The sequence below is a fragment of the Stenella coeruleoalba genome (genome assembly GCF_951394435.1).
Source record: "Stenella coeruleoalba genome assembly, chromosome: 2".
Lineage (NCBI taxonomy): Eukaryota > Metazoa > Chordata > Mammalia > Artiodactyla > Delphinidae > Stenella > Stenella coeruleoalba.
Genome location: NC_137147.1, coordinates 89,443,225 through 89,459,838, shown reverse-complemented (window position 1 = coordinate 89,459,838; position 16,614 = coordinate 89,443,225). Strand labels below are relative to the sequence as shown.

At 40.0% G+C, this 16,614-nt stretch overlaps 1 protein-coding gene across 1 annotated transcript in view; it reads right to left on the bottom strand.

The window, feature by feature from the left end:
* The window catches only part of SEMA6D (semaphorin 6D), a 578,468-nt gene extending 562,980 nt beyond the window's left edge, over positions 1–15,488 (bottom strand). Inside the window, exon 1 of the mRNA XM_079912947.1 lies at positions 15,241–15,488. The gene's annotated coding sequence lies outside the window, so the exon portion shown is untranslated. The remainder of the gene's footprint in view (positions 1–15,240) is intronic.
* Positions 15,489–16,614: the final 1,126 nt, after the last annotated feature.

The following is a 16,614-nucleotide window of genomic DNA, read 5'->3' as shown; positions in this document are numbered from 1 at the left end:
ATGTCTTGTCTATTGTAAATAGTGCTGCAATGAACATTGGGGTGCATGTATCTTTTTGAATTATGGTTTTCTCTGGGTATATGCCCAGGAATGAGATTGCTGGGTCATATGGTAGTACTATCTTTAGTTTTTGAGGAACCTCCATACTGTTCTCCATAGTGGCTGTACCAACTTACATTCCCACCAACAGTGTAGGAGGGTTCCCTTTTCTCCACACCCTCTCCAGCATTTACTGTTTGTAGATTTTTTAATGATGGCCACTCTGACAGATGTGACGTGATACCTCATTGCAGTTTTGATTTGCATTTCTCTTCTTCCTTTATTCCCTAAGGTAATTCCTAGATTGACCATGGGTTTATGACAGTGAATGGAAGGGGGCCCCAATCCACACCAGAATTTCAGATGCTCTCATATAGATATATGATATAGAGTGGTAAGACCAGTTTACTCCCTATGTGGATAACCTGGAGTAAATTCAAAATATTTAACAATGGGTACAGCATGGCACTAACCAATCAAAATGGATGCCAGTCCAATAAAAACTATCATTATAGACACTGACTGTAAACAAGTGATGTAAGCATGTCATTGTGGACCTGCTAAATACAAGCCCTGTGGGTAACTACTGAAATTTGATTGTCCCATCTAGTCTTTTGGAAGAACCTGCTGGTGCCCCTTGTTGGTGTCCATAGGTACAAGCCATTTCTCCTAATCTTTAAGATTCCACCCATGGCAGGCACCTTCGTCCTTCAAACCTCAGATCGCCACTAATCTGCTCGCTTCCCTATGCACTCACTGGGACATGGCTTCTAGATCCCTTTTTGGAGGTTCATGAACCAAGCCAACTGTCACCACCACTGCTCTACTGTTGCCCAGGTCATACTGGGGCTCCTCCTAAAACCTTGCTGTTTCCTCCTAAAACCTAATACCTGGGAAGCACACCACTGGCATTCCTTCCTAATCCTGCTCTTTTTCTGATCTCAAAGTCAAAGAAGGAAGGTCAGGATCTTAAATAACCCATCCTGGTTCCCCAATTCCATAATTTTCCCCTGCCACAATTCCTTAGGGCCCAAAGAGTGGGCTTTCCATTTCTTCTGTCTCATCTTGAGTTTGCCCTATTTCCTGGAATGCACTAAAACTCTGATCTATTCTACCAGTCTTGGTTCTTGATTTGCTGAAAGCTAAAGGATTTAGAAAATCCTTTTTCCTCAACAATACCTGATTTTCAAGAACATTATTGTGCTACAGTAAAGAAGTCAAGAAGTTAAGCTCTGAAATGCAAAGTTGATCAGTGGACACTCTATTTAAGAAAGTACCAACTGTGTCCTTTCCTAAAGCAGTAAGTCTCCTAACTCCGCAAGGAAATGACTTCAATATATTCAAAAATTGTTCCTTTACAAATATGAATTCGATATTGATAACAAAATAGTTATAATTTATTTAGAAATATTAGAAAAAATATACATAATAATACTTAGAGCAAGACATCGGCAGGCGGACTCCCAACCACTGCGCCACCAGGGAAGCCCCCAAAGATAATATTTACATATTCAGCAGTATATTAATTAAAGGCAGCATGGAAATGGAGATCTTTATATCAAGAGATAAAATCAAGAAATTTTTTTTTTTTTTTTTTTGGTGGTACGTGGGCCTCTCACTGTTGTGGCCACCAGGAAGAAATTTTTGATAAGTTGCCCAAAGCAGCCAAAGAAACAGAGACTAGTAGGCTGGGAAAAGCCCTTCTACGAGTCGTGGATCATCAAGCAGGATTTTAGGGTATGCTGGGATTTTTTTCCTTACTTATTTTGTTGTTAAAGTTGGAGTTGAATCAGAGGCTGTGAATAAACTGTTGTGGACCTATCTCAATTAATTCTCCATCCCCACCCCTCACTTTTAATCGCTAGCCTAGGTTTTCATCACAAAAAGACACTATTGTAAGTTCAACCCTTGAGATAAATCTAACAAAGCAAAGGCACACAGAATAGCAGTCCGTACAACACCTGCAATCTAATCTAAAAACAGACTTTGAGGGGTCATTCTAATCATCCTTCTGATTTTCTTCTCTATTCCAAGAAATTAAAGAGACCAAATTTATTGCCTACTAAAGCGTGAAAGTGTCAGTACATGGAGAACCAGCTAAGTTTGGCTCTCTAAACATCTGTAAGGTAACCTCCCATACAGAACACAGCTTTAAATCGTCATGGTCTACCATGAAAGAACCTTCTGTGATGGAAAGTAAAATCTCACAGATTTGAGGGAAGAACAACTGTTCTCAAAATTACCAAAGTGATATACATATATATATTTTTTGCGGTACGCGGGCCTCTCACTGTTGTGGCCTCTCCCGTTGCGGAGCACAGGCTCCGGATGCGCAGGCTCAGCGGTCATGGCTCACGGGTCCAGCCGCTCCGCGGCATGTGGGATCTTCCCGGACCGGGGCACGAACCTGTGTCCCCTGCATCGGCAGGCGGACTCCCAACCACTGCGCCACCAGGGAAGCCCCCAAAGTGATATTTTTAAAAATCACTGAAGAAGCTACAAACCACTGCTTTTTACCAACCACCAGGGCTATTTAAAACCAAAGTACAGAAAGGTGGAGATTCAGATTCCCCATTTGGTTGCATAGATGAGGAAACATTTTCTGAATCTTTGATTTTTCTCTCAACACTGAGAAGATCTACCACTATAACCTATTCAAGATACCTTTTCCCAGTGTTTAGAACCTGGCATTTTTCCCAGCTACTAAAATTTCTAATGAAAAGAAGCAATCACACAAACCCAACCTGACAAGCTTAATATCTTTTGTTGGTTGTCTTACATAATTGATATTACATGTATATTTAGAATTAATGGACACTGTACCCTTGTCAGTTGCTCCTTCTAAAATGTTTCACATTCTTTTGAATTGTGTGCGACTTTAGAAATTTCCAATCATCTTACTTTTAAATACCTCACCCTACAATATAAATGGGCTTAGAGCTTATTTAAATAAAGACATTATACATAGCTCTGCCTGCACTCTTTCAAAATACTCAGTCAATTAACATAAGCTACCTTCCAGAGGATTTGCTTTAAGTCAGGTGGAAAGGAATATTATTTCAGACCAAAGAAGGAAAAAAGAATATGGAATGCATAGCAAACCAGACATCTGAAAAAACATTAAGACTATTCAATTTCCTCATATTTTAGGGATGGTGGTGGTAGGCTTTTTTTTCTCCCCTTTCAAATCGTTCTGCCAATGATTGCATTCTAGACTCAACAAAAGGTTTCTGGGATGTCTCCAAAGGGATATAATGTCCAAACTCTTCTATTAGAAAGAGGCTCAGGAAGTCTCTCTGCAACCTCCAAAATATTGCAGGCTCAATTATCCTCAGGGCACAGTGAACGGGCAGCACCATTAATCATTCCCAGGGCACTTAATGCCCTGAGAACAGTTCTGAGTCCCACAGCAGCAATAGGGGTGCCTAAGAACTGAGCCGGTCTCTGACAGCTGGGCCATGCTGCCACCTGCAGGTCAGCAGAAAACACTACTCTTCGGATGCCACTCTTTTCCCTCCAGTTCTAGAGGAGCTACAAGGTATGGGATGTGATGAATATCCCCTCCTCCTTGGGCAAATAACCCTGTTCTTCCTCCTCTCCAGATGCTTGGACTTTCCTCTTCATTGCCTAGTTGCTTGTGGAACAAGTGAGGCCAACAGAAATGGGTGAAGGCTGGCAGCACCATGGTCTTTACCTTCCATGCTTTCCTCACACACACCCTCATCCACATTGGAGCCCCATCTTTGGGTGCACCTGTTCTCTTGTTTGCCCATCCAGTTGATCAATATTAGGAGTTTCATGTTCTGTTCTAGAGACAAGATATTGTACCTACCTTAAAATACTCTGACTCTGGGTGAAGCAAGAGACAAGAAAATAAGAGAGTCATGGCCCAGTCATGATGAGTGTTCACACCGGGTAAGCACCAGATGTTGTGAGACCCAGAGGAGGTATATCTACATTGGTCAGGGGTGAAAGGATGTTAGACAAGTCTCCAGTGGGAGGGACTCTGTAGTGGCATTATACAAAGAATAAGGATGTGTTTTTGAAATCTGATGAGCCCATGATAAAATCACAGCTACCATTACAAATCATGCAACCTTTCCAATTTTCATTTTCTTCACCGGAAAAATTTTTAGTAATAATTTAGTAAAAATTTTAGTAAATTTTTAGTAGTAATATTATTATTTAGTAATAATATTTTACATTATCAGACAAGATAGAAATTACATGTGTCAAATAACTGGGATAGTGTATTAGCTCAATACCAGATAGACATTTTTATTTTAATTATAACAGTTTTGGCAGAGCAAGCTGGTTTTATCTGGGCAGAGAAGAGGGGCAGGGAAAGGACAAAACATGCAAGTCAGATAGGTGAGAGAACTGTGTGTTCAGGGATCTTCAAGCAGTGTGTTATCACTGGAAACACTTCAGTTTCACTCTTCATGTTTCTTGATGTCTATCTCTCCCCTTTATCCCACTCTTTTTTTTTTTTTCCTCTTCACCATCTCCTGCCCCACTCAACATTCAGAGAAAGTAGGAATGCTGTTTGTTTACAGAATATTAAACAAGTGTTTCAGGTTTTCAGTTAGTTCATGACAGGAATATTTGTTTGGAGGAGAAGCAGGCACCTGAAAAGAATTCTATTTTCATCAGATTTCCTTCAAGCAACTGGTGGGTGGGTACTGACACTCTGATAAAATGCTAGCACTAGTTTGTCCATACAGAATGCACTAGCAAGTTTGAATGAGCTGTAGTGACACCTCCTGGTAAGAAAAAAGGAACATCACTGGATACAAAACTTTCCATGCCTTCACAGTTTTATAATCAAAAACAACACATGAAAACATCTTTTCCACATGAAGTGTTTTTCTGCCTGAAGAAAACAAAAAAGTTTCAAAGACACACACACACATATACAATACTCAGGTTTGACTGATTTTCATTTTAAAAAGGAGCTGAATCAGAGAAAGAAAACAGTTTTGTTTTTATTTCATGACATCAAATAACTAATTTGACTTTTAAAAAATCTTTCATCCACTTATTTTGGCTTTATGTATATACAGAGCCTTATTCAACATTTTCTAAAGTTAAGAAGTAAAATGTTATGGAAGTTACTTTATATAGTATTTGTAACCTGTTTCTTTGTGAAATGCTGGTCTGACACTTCCTCTTGAATGCCTGAACTACCGACATTCTAATACCTCACCCTAAGCCCACCCCATACCCCCATCACTGCAGCTTCCATTTAGCCTGAAGTATCTTTACATCTCAAGTCCCCCAATTCACCTACTGTTCCCCTCTCCACTCTCAAACTCTCTACTTCTTTCAAAATGTACTTGTGTACTGACAAGTATTGTTAAGGCCCTGTGAACCAGAGCTAAAATAACAAGTGTTAACAACTTAACCTTCTATATCTCCTTAGTGACTTACAGACCTTACAAATATGAAGTTAGTCATTCTAGAAATGCAAATTCCAAGATGACAATAGTGAGAATCTCAGCCAGCCAGCCAGCCAGCCAGCCGTCCAATATTTATTCAGGACGACATGCCACACTCTCTTCTAGGTATTGGGGGAAACAAATATAACCATGGCAGACGTCATATTTGTTTCACAGAATTTAAATTCAAGCAGTGAAAAAAGAGGGGGAAAAGGTTAACAAACAAACAAAAAGCTCAAATTGTGATAAGGTCTATTAATAAAATGTGGAGAGTGGAAAAAAGAATAGTACGAAGTGTCCCTTAGATGTCTAGAAATCAGGAAAGGGCTCTTAGAGGATGTGGCAGAAGCTGAGACTGGTGGGACAAGAAGCAGCTCTGGGGAGAATCAGATGAGAGTATACCAGGCAAAGGTAACAGCAAGTACAAAGGCCCAGTAACAGAACAGGACTTGGTGTTTTCAGAAAAATAGCAAGAAAACAGAAAATAGCCAAGAGTAATAAAGTTGATGCAGGTGATCATAAAGATTTAATTCAAAGTGCAATCAGAAGTCCTTGGATGATATTAAACAAGGAAGGTTATAATCTAATTTAAGCCTTGACAAATAGCTAACACATAAAACTACTTGCTTTAAGCTAGTTGTTCATTTAATTCTCATAATAACCTCAAAAGGTAGGTATTAATATCTTTAATTTTATTGATGGGAAAATGAAAGTAAAAAGATGTCAAGTAACTTGCCCCCAGTCTCATAGCTAGTAAGTGGCAGTGCTGGGATTCACACTCAGGCAGCCCACCAATGGGGTCCATGCTTTGAACACTCTGCAATACGGCCTCTCAGATCATTATTTCTGCAACAGCAAGAGTGGGAAGAACCTGCTGAAAGCTAAAGCAGTGAACCAAGTCTAGAAATTGTGGTGTCTCACAATAGAAGGACAGGGGTGGAGATGGTGAAAACTGAATAAACTTGTGATGTATTTTAGCAGTAAATTCCATGGGTCTTGGCAGATTGAATGTTGCAGGCAAGGGGAATGCCTGGTGGGGATTGATATTTCAATGACACTTGAATCACACTATAGAGATGGCTTTCACTATTGTGTTTATTCAGTGGACGTTTTCTATGTCACCAGGATCTTCCTGTCAAAAACCTTTCTCCTCCAAGCTGAGTGGATTTTCCAAGAATCTGCTATATAGAACGATTTTCATCTCAATGTCCAGAGACACAGCCTTTTAACGTGGTTCATTTATTTTTCTGGTCTTTCTACATACATATAACAAAACTGTATCATGTATTATGTACAGTTTTAGGGTTTTTTTTTACATAATATCATTAATTTTAAAAATAATTTTAAATGATGTTTAACATTCTGTCATTAAGAATGTACTGTACTTTATTGCGGTTTTTTTCTCTCCTTGAGCTGGTCTACTGTTTCTAATTTTTTTATTTTTTTTATTTTTTTTATTTTTTGCGGTACGCGGGCCTCTCACTGTTGTGGCCTCTCCCGTTGCGGAGCACAGGCTCCGGACACGCAGGCTCAGCAGCCATGGCTCACGGGCCCAGCCGCTCTGCGGCATGTGGGATCTTCCCGGACCGGGGCACGAACCCGTGTCCCCTGCATCGGCAGGCGGATTCTCAACCACTGCGCCACCAGGGAAGCCCTCTAATTTTTTATATTGTTTATAAACAATATAAAATTGTTTTTATATTGTTTATATTTTATATTGTTTAAATATAAAATTGTTTTTATATTGTTTAAATTCTAAAAATTTATATTGTTTCTAATTTTTTCTAATTATACCAACATACTTTACAAAAATATTTGACTCCAACCCTGATTATTTCCCAATGCTAAACAACTAAAAATGAAAGTTCAAGGTCTAAAGTAATAGTTTTACTCACTAATAAATTGCATTTACATATTTCTACATTTACTAAAATGTAACAGTTTAAATTCTACCAGTGCTATGTGAGAGAACCTGCAAGAAGGCAGATTACATGGGAGCAAATACTTGTAGTTCGATAAGTGTGGTAGTGGGCAACTGTGCAGTTTTTTTCAGATGGCTCAATATCAGCAAATAGGAAGCAAGGCCTTCATCTGAGGGTGAGGATGTAGACAGAGGTACTGAGAGTTTAGAAGAGGAAGCATGGTATATAGACTTCTAGGAAAGTAAATGGAGCAGGCTAGTTCAGTAAGATTATCTGATGATTTTAAGAATCCATTTAAGATGAATGAATAGGAAATGACACCATGGTTGTGTACTTAGATGTGTCCAGCTGCATGGGTGCAGACATACATTATAAGAGTGTTGGATTTAATCAGGATTAAACCCCTAAATCTTGATTTCTAGTCCAGACTACTAAACTGGTTTTCAGTCTAACATAGGATACTTCTGCTGGACGTTCTGGATTTTCCACATATGCTTCACTGTTCTTTTCTCCAGCAGCTCTATGCCAGAGACCCCCCATCTACTGCTTCTTCACCTGCTAGACTTCTGCTTGTCCTTTCTGTTTCAAATCCCCCATTAAACTTTCCCAGACCACCCTCCACCCACCCAAATTGAGAAACACACCTTTCTTCATAGCTCCCCAAATATTCCCTGATGATGTGTGTAATTTATTTTACCACATTAATTCAGTATTTTTATTCTCCATTTGATTCTAAATTCCTTCAGGGCAAGACCTTTTTATTTATTTGTTGTTTTTCATGCTCATTTCCTATGTCAATACCTGAGGCATAGTAAGTCCTCATTCAATGTTTATTAATGAGAGTTTTTGTAATTAAGGGATAAATTTTCTGATAAACCTTCATCATCAAGAAAACAAGTTGCCTTGATCATACCCACACCACACCATACAGGACTAGTGAAGATTTTCGTCAATAAAAAGCAACAGGCCTGGGCTTCCCTGGTGGCGCAGTGGTTGAGAGTCCACCTGCCGATGCAGGGGACACGGGTTCGTGCCCCAGTCCGGGAAGATCCCACATGCCGCGGAGCGGCTGGGCCCATGAGCCATGGCCGCTGAGCCTGCGCGTCCGGAGCCTGTGCTCCGCAACGGGAGAGGCCACAACAGTGAGAGGCCCGCGTACCGCAAAAAAAAAAAAAAAAAAAAAAAAAAAAAAAGCAACAGGCCTAAGGACAAATTATTCAACTACTAGTCAAAACTGTTAAAAAAAATAAATAAGTATTCACTCCCACATGTAGCTTAGATCCAACGTCTAGTTTGTCTCTTTGGCATTATAATGATAGTAATAATCATAATAAATACTATATTTGTATAAAATTATTTAAATTTTCTAAACATTTTCAGGTTTACAATATGACTGTAAAACACACACACACACACACACACACACACATATACACACATTTTTCCAAAAAAAATACCAAATTCAAATCCAATGGTGGGGATTCCTTCAAAGAGAAAATGTCTTTTAAGTAAATCTTTACGAAAAGATAGACATTTCACAAATCTGGTAGGGAAAGTAGAACATTCCAGGTTGAGTATAGCATGAAGAAAATGTCTAAAAGTTAATAAATTGTAAACTTATCTTTGTAGGCACAAATGTATAGCTTACATAACTGCCTTATGGGATCACGTACAAAATCCATAGTGAACAAAAATATGCAGAATAAATAAAGAACTTACTTTTTCACTTTTTATTTGGTCATTCTACCTTTAGGCAGACACAGACATGGAATAAAGAAAAGAAAAGCTAAATTTTGATCTAATAACGTAGCATGGGAATTGCAGATACATTATAATTCTCTTACCACATTCCCTATACACAAAATGTAATGAAAAATAGAGACAAAAGAAACCTTAATTGTCATTAGAGAATAAAATAGTATTTCCACTTAGATCTTTAAAGGCAGCTATTCTTAAAAATTAATTCCTTTGATAAATGTTCAAGTTTCTCCCTCACTTTTTCTACGTGAACATTCATCCTACGTGCTCTGGATGGAAATGAATGTTACCAGATCTTTGAGTTCAAATTCACAGCCCCAAGAATTATTCAAAACTGAACAAACTGGTGAAGGATACTTAACTGGTCTCCAAATCTCTTAAGGATAATTTGAAGACAAATTCTCTGCCCAAATGTTATTAATTATATATTTAGCACCTTAGGTAGCTTATTTCTGAGAGGCTTTAGAGATCAAAAAGGATGTGAAAAAAGTGAAGAGAATCAAAGCTAAAACATCAATTTGAACTGAACTGCACAATGAGAATTTACTCCAGCACTTTGTTGCAATGTAATCTATAAATAACCCTCTAAGGTTCACTTGCCAATTAGGAATCATCACATGGCATGCACCTTAGATGTCAGTAGTTAATTTTCATGTCAGTGAAACATTAATTTGATGAAAATTTTAAAGCTTTATGCACTATTTATATCATAAGTGGAAGCACAGTAAATGTACTACACGGATTTTCATTGTATCCAATGTGCTTTTTAAAAGGCCAAGTTTAAATGATCATTATTTATCAAAGTCTGATAGTTTGCTTCAGTTCAGGACAACAGATCTGTGTTTCAGACTTTATTTTTAACATTAACTATTATTGAGATGTCTGAAAAAAATGGTGTGTATATGGGAGATAGAGAAGATGAGAATCAGATTTATACCCAGAGGTAGCTGTTTAGATTTGAAAGTTTAATTCAGAGTTTGTGGCCTTAGCTGTAAACATGTCACCCTGGGTCAATAATTTAGTTCTTTTATTTTTCATGTTTTTACTTTTTTATCTTTCCCTGAGAACAGTTTTGTGGATGGTCCCTTCTAAAAGTTGAAAATGGTTGTTGATTCAAGTACAAAGGGAAACAACCAGTGGGCACTTAACTACTGTATTTAAGTACATTACTTAGAACTATTGTATTTACATATCCAGAAATTTCATAAGCTGACAAGCCTGGTGGGATTTAGCTTGACATTGGAATTGTCACACTTGTCAATCAGGTCCAGCCACTGGCTGACTGGGGAGCAAGTAGAAAAGCCAATGAGAGACAGAGGAAGAGAGAAAGAGAAAGAAGAAAAAGAGAAGAGAAAGGTCTGGAAGTCTCCACTCCACTACCACAGAATCACAGTGACTTTCCAACATTTATTTTCATCCTCACATCCTCAGACTATTTAGAGTTTAGTATACCCAGAGGGGAATTCTAATGAAAAGATTTGGTTACTTTGCTCTACCAGTTAGTACTATTAATAGTGTTTTTCTAGAAAGTGGAAGCTGAGCATCATTAAAGATAAAATCTAGGTTTTCAATTTAATGCAAGAGATGTGTGTATATACACTGATTCATTGTTAGCTAATCTGTTATGTGTTTATGGCTTCTATATTGAGCTAGATTATAAGTATCTTTAGATCAGAAATTATGCCTTAGTTTGCCTGATATTCCCTCACTCAGCATTTGCAATATTAGACCTTAATAATAATTGCAGACTTAATTGTATTTCTAAACACTTATTCAAATTAACTTTGATGGTCTGTCTCCTTCCACAGTGGAAAAAAAAGAAAAAAAACAGACATTTTGACAGTAGAATAAGATAAGGTCATTGAGAAAGAAAATACACAAATGCATTCTATAGAGCCTTATCTGATCAATAAATTAGATCTCAGATTGGCTCTGAGCTTTCTAGTGGTCAAAGGAAAAGAGAAAATGTGATCAGTTAAGAAATTCACATCACCCCTGAGATTAAAAATACTCATTTATCAGGGAAAAAAAGCTATACATCAAAAGTATACACAATCATTAATTTGCATCCCCTTATATCCTCATTTCACAAATGTTTACATTTTTTGTTAATCATGTTAATCTTCATTTTCAAGAGAATATAAATGAATATTGGTTATTAACAATAAAACCTAATTCAGTATTTTTCTTCATATTAGTTTATGGGAAGGAAAACTAAATTTAAGGTTTAAATGCACTAATTTGAATCACTTAATCAATTTGTTTCTGGTTGCATCTGGTTATGAAAATTGAGTGTCAAACTTCATCTTCCTCAGTAAACATTTAATAAGCACTAAACTTACAGAAGAAACTGAACTTTTTAAATAAAACTTTTCCAAAATAAACATTGACAATTTTCATTTTTACATAAATAGAACAGTGCTCCCTCCCCTCCTAGCCCCTCATCTATACCCACTCCTGGCCAAAAAAACAAAAAAAAAAAAAAGAAAAGAAAACTGTGGGTAGTTTTCATTACTTAGTATGAAGAAAAGTGAATGGAGTTAAGTCACCATTCAAATGTAACAAAGTGAAGGCACTATGATACTCTTATTATTTCTATTGTTTGCTTTATGATATGTGAGGTTAGTACCTGAATTACCCAAATGTATATTATGTGCTACATAGCTTGGACTTCTAAAGGTCAAAGAAATATTCCTCAGTGAATTGTATTCAGGTGAAACCTGCCCTCTCTTCCCTTGTTAAGCTCTGACTCTTTCCAGGTTTAATAAAAGTGGTTCTCTCATCCCTCCCCCAATTCCCACGTCTTATCAACAGCAAATTCCCTAACAGACAATGTTGAAGATATTTTCACATAAATTTATGACATAGGAGAAAAAAAATTCACAGCCAACAGAGTATTAATTTAAAAGACAATTAATTCTGAAGAAGAAAAGGGGATCAACATAAAGTCAGCAAGGATCTGAATGATAGTAAGTATATAGTACAAATAATTCTCTATTTGGGGGTCCTGAGAAATTTCAGCAAGTGGTTGTGGGGTAATGAATGTTTGTAATTCATTAGCTACTATTTTAAAATGCAAAGCACACCATGACATCAATGATGTTCTTTTTAATCTCAACAAATAGGCTATTACAATTAAAGCACTTGCAAAAAGACAGTATATTAAATATAGATTTTGATGAGATTTCAATGTTTTAATAACAATGATCTAATAACATTTCAAAATTCTATGGAAAGAAGAAAATGTGTTATGAGATTGGTTCAAAAATGCATGTGTTTGTATGCACCAATCTTTTATGAGTATTTAGTAACAGCCAGCATTTCTATACTGAAAGTTTCTTTTCCTCAGGATCCTTTAATAAAGTTTTAGTGTATCTTTAAGAAAATAATTACTATTTACTTAAAAAAATATTTTTCCCAAGTAGGGAAAATAATAGCATTCTAAAGTGCTTGATTTTCTTTTCTCACTTTCCATCTTCCTTCAGCTCCTAGACAACAAAACAATGGTTCTTTCTTCATGTGAAAGAGTAAACTCAATAAACACAAATGGCTAGGGGTCCTCACAGCAGGGAAATTATGGCTTCACAAGGACTTTTTTTTTTTCTTTATGAAGAAACAAGTTTAAAAGAACCTTTTTCAACATACTTTAGAGTCATGCATATTTCAATGATATAATTAAACTGTTGGCAACACTAAACACTGCTGACTGATAAATAAGACCAAAATAATTAAGTTCTGTTCTTTGTACAGTCAAGATTTAGGGCAGCAGTCAATCTGGGTAAGAATTTGGGAGTCTGGAGACTTCAGAAGATGAACAAGCAAGTAGCTAAAATTGGTCATGTGGGAAGGTAGTTAAATGAGTATACAGTTTATACAAAGCTGTGGATACCTTCCATAACTTAATCTTCATTAGAACCTGGTTGATTCATTGCTCACATGGTCCCATACTAAGTTGGACATGGCGTGCAAGGAGACAAACAAAAGAAGAGTATAAAAGATAAGTCCCTGTATTCAATGAGCACTGCTGATATTGAAAATCTAAAATAATAATAGACTGAAAATATAAAAGTTTTTTTTTCAAAGCCAACCCCCTCCCTCCAAACAAGAGGCACAAAAACTGTGATGAAAAGCATTAAGGATATAGACAAATACTAAGAGTGATAAAGGAGAAAGAGAGAACACAATATACTTTCCACATACATATTTGTGGAAGTATGAGTATGGTTTGGATGCCTACTCAGGCCTTCCATTTCTATTTTCTTCTACCTAACTCTTGCTTCCCTCCTTAGAATAAATCACACAGCTTTCAATAACCTAAATAACACTCCTGGTGCATGTTTTTTCCCCTGTGGAATCAGACTGTGGTCAGAGAGAGGTGTTCATATTATTTCTCCTGGGGGCTGGAACTTCAGGTTTCAGCAGACCGATGCCCTTTAGCAAGTCCATCACGCAAGTCAAAGCAAATGTAACCAGGGCAGTTAGGTGTGTTAGTAACTACTGGGATTTACAGAAATATAGATTTATATATATTACACCCACACTCACACGTATATATATACATATATATAATTTTTAAAATTCCCTCTTGTTGGATCAACTTACTCTGATTACTACCCATGGACTTTAGAAAAAGAAGAAATATCCTTCTCAGGAAAATGCACCTTCCTTCGTAGTGCTAAGGAACAGACACCATGAACAGGTGATATCACTGTAATTCAGGGAAATGGGAAAACGAAGTGTCCTAACCTCCAACACAATGAGCATGCGCTAGTTGTGTTTTGGCATCTCCAGCTGGGGATAACTGGCTCCCTTCGACTCCGGGTGCACCGTCTGCCTTCATGAGTGCTAGCATGCGGCTAGGGTGGAGGAGCAATAAATGTCTACACCAGCGCTTGGCCCTTTGTAGAGTGGAAATTGCACTTTGTTTTTAAAAACGGATTCTTCTCCCGAAACCATACACTTTGACTAGCTGAAGGCACAAATAGAATGATAAATACACATTCCCCCAAAGAGGCGAGGGTAGGGGCAAGGGGTGAGAAAGAGAAACAGGTGCTGCAAGAGAAAGCAGCCAGTTGCCAAAAACAAACTCCATCTTCGTTACTCTGAAAACAATTTCAGTGGGAAAATATCGCGCCCTGTTTCCGAGGGTTTCATTCACTAAGCTGTCTCCGTGAATGAGAGTCAGACCTAAGTTTCACACTCAGCAGCGGTTTTCGCTGACGACTACTGTTGCCCTCCGAGCTCGAAGAAGTCCGTTTCCAAACTGGAAAGCCCTTTCCTCCCGGTAGCCTTGACCTCACTTCGGCAAGTCGTCACTTTTATTTACGGCCCCGTTTTAAGTGTCTGTCGCTCAGCCCGGCCCCAAGAACAGTCACCGCGAACAATGAGCCAGACAAGGGATCCACCCAGCGAACGCCTCCTCGCCGGCCGCGCGCAAGCCCGCTAGCTCGGGACGCTCGGGCTTCGGGGCTCTCTTCAGCCCTGTCCTTTCCCCTCCAGAACCCGAGAAAAGCAAGAAGGTAGGTCGTTTCCACACCCTGACTCCCGTGAACACCCAGTCAGCCTCCCTCTCAGCACCCGCTGTTAAAGACGCTGTATCTAAAAAGAAAACCAGCAGAGGGGGCGGCGTGGTGGTCCGGCCGCTGCCCACCCGAATCCAGCTAGCCCAGCAGGGGCGCTTAGGCACTCATTTGCGCCCGAGTCCGCCGCATGTTTAAATCCCGAAGGATTGGGGGCAAGAAGTGGGGCCAGGAACCATAAAGTGGCTTCCGCTCCTTCCCCCCGGCCTGGCCCGACTCTGGGATCCGGCCAGACACAAAAGATGGGTCGTATCTGTGCCGACAACTCTGCCGCCGCCTCCATCTGCTCTGCGCAGGGCAACCGGCCGGCGGGGCCTCGCGGCCGGGTCCCCGCGCTGACCGGGGCGCGCTCGGAGCTTGGAGCACCCGTGGACGCCGCCGGAGCTCTCTGGTGCGCTTTTCGCGCAGCCCTCCCCTCCCCCCAACAGAAGCTCCGAGCACCGCGCTCCGCAGATAAAGAGGCTGAGGCGGCGGCGGCGAATTGAGAGAAAAAGAGAGACTTACTTGAGGGCGGAACGCTCCGCCGGACTCCCGCTTCGGACCAGGCAGGTGTCAGGCACCGCGGACCCAGGCTGAAGGCGCTGGCGCAGCTCTGAGCTGAGCTCCACTTAGCGAGCACGGGAAACTCCCCTCGCCACTCGGCCCCGCGCCGCGCTCCTCGCTGTCACCGCACCGAGCGACGCAGGCACGCTTCCCACTGCCTCCTCAGTCCCGGTGGGTCTCTCTGCCCTCCTCTCCCAGTCCGCCTGCTCCCCCACAGGCCACACCCTGTCACCTCAGCGGCCCTCCACTCCCTCCTCTTTGACACTTCCACCGGTTACTCCTCCGTCTGCGTCCTCCCGCCCCCGCCCCCCTCAGCCCACGTGCTTCTGCCGCTCCCGCTGCTCCGAACTTCCCCTGACCGAGCCCCCACCTCGGCTGGGAAACACCAAGGTCTCCAAGCCGAGGCCGGGTCCCGCTCAGGGTGGCATAGCGGCTGACTGACCTTTAGGTCCTCGCCCACATTCCGTACCCCCGCTGAGTACGCAGGTTCCATCATTTTGATTTTGTTAATGCGATGGGTTAGGCATTGAGTGTACAAGGACGTAATTTTTAATGTGCCATATATCACTTTTAATATTGTAGAAATTTATTCCTGCGTGTCACTTGGTGATCATACAGCAGCTATTCACTGGCCTTTGGGGCTGGACTGTCAGCCCAGCCTTCTCCATAGGCAGAAAGCCCAGAAAATTACTGAACACCCTCGTTTTGCCCAATCCAAACCAAAAAGCAATTTTCGACTGTTGTTTGCTGTCGTTATAGAAAGGTCTTGATAGTCCCTTTTCCCTGTTCTGCAGACAAAGTTAGAGGTTTCTTTCCAAGGGCTCTTCTCAGCAGTCTTCCAGTTCCATGATAGTTCTTACCACGCATTTGGTATTCCCTCTTCATTTGACTGCCTCTACTCCTGGTCTATAACTTTCTCCAGGCAGAACTTTGTCACACTCATAACTCGCTCAGCAGCTTCTAGTATAGTTCCCAGTACATACTATATGCTCAAAAAATTGTTCAAGGAACCATGCCCTTTAGATATGATGCAAGCATGGGTGGTTTTATATTTAAAGGAATGAAGCCTTCAGTTGCCTGCTTGCCCACATCCCAACTAATAGGTCAGGTAGAAAACAGAACTTTTTGCATTCAGCTGGGTGATTTCTCATGCATTCCTTAATATAATACTTAAAACAACTCTTCTTTGTAGGTATTACTTTTTCTAACTTTGTGAAGGTTACTAAGCTTGAACTCCTAAGTGTCTGAGCTGAGGCTCCATGTTTCTTCAGACTAGCGCAAGCTGGTGTTCTTATCACATTACCACCTTGCCCTGACTGTCCACCCTGCCCTGAC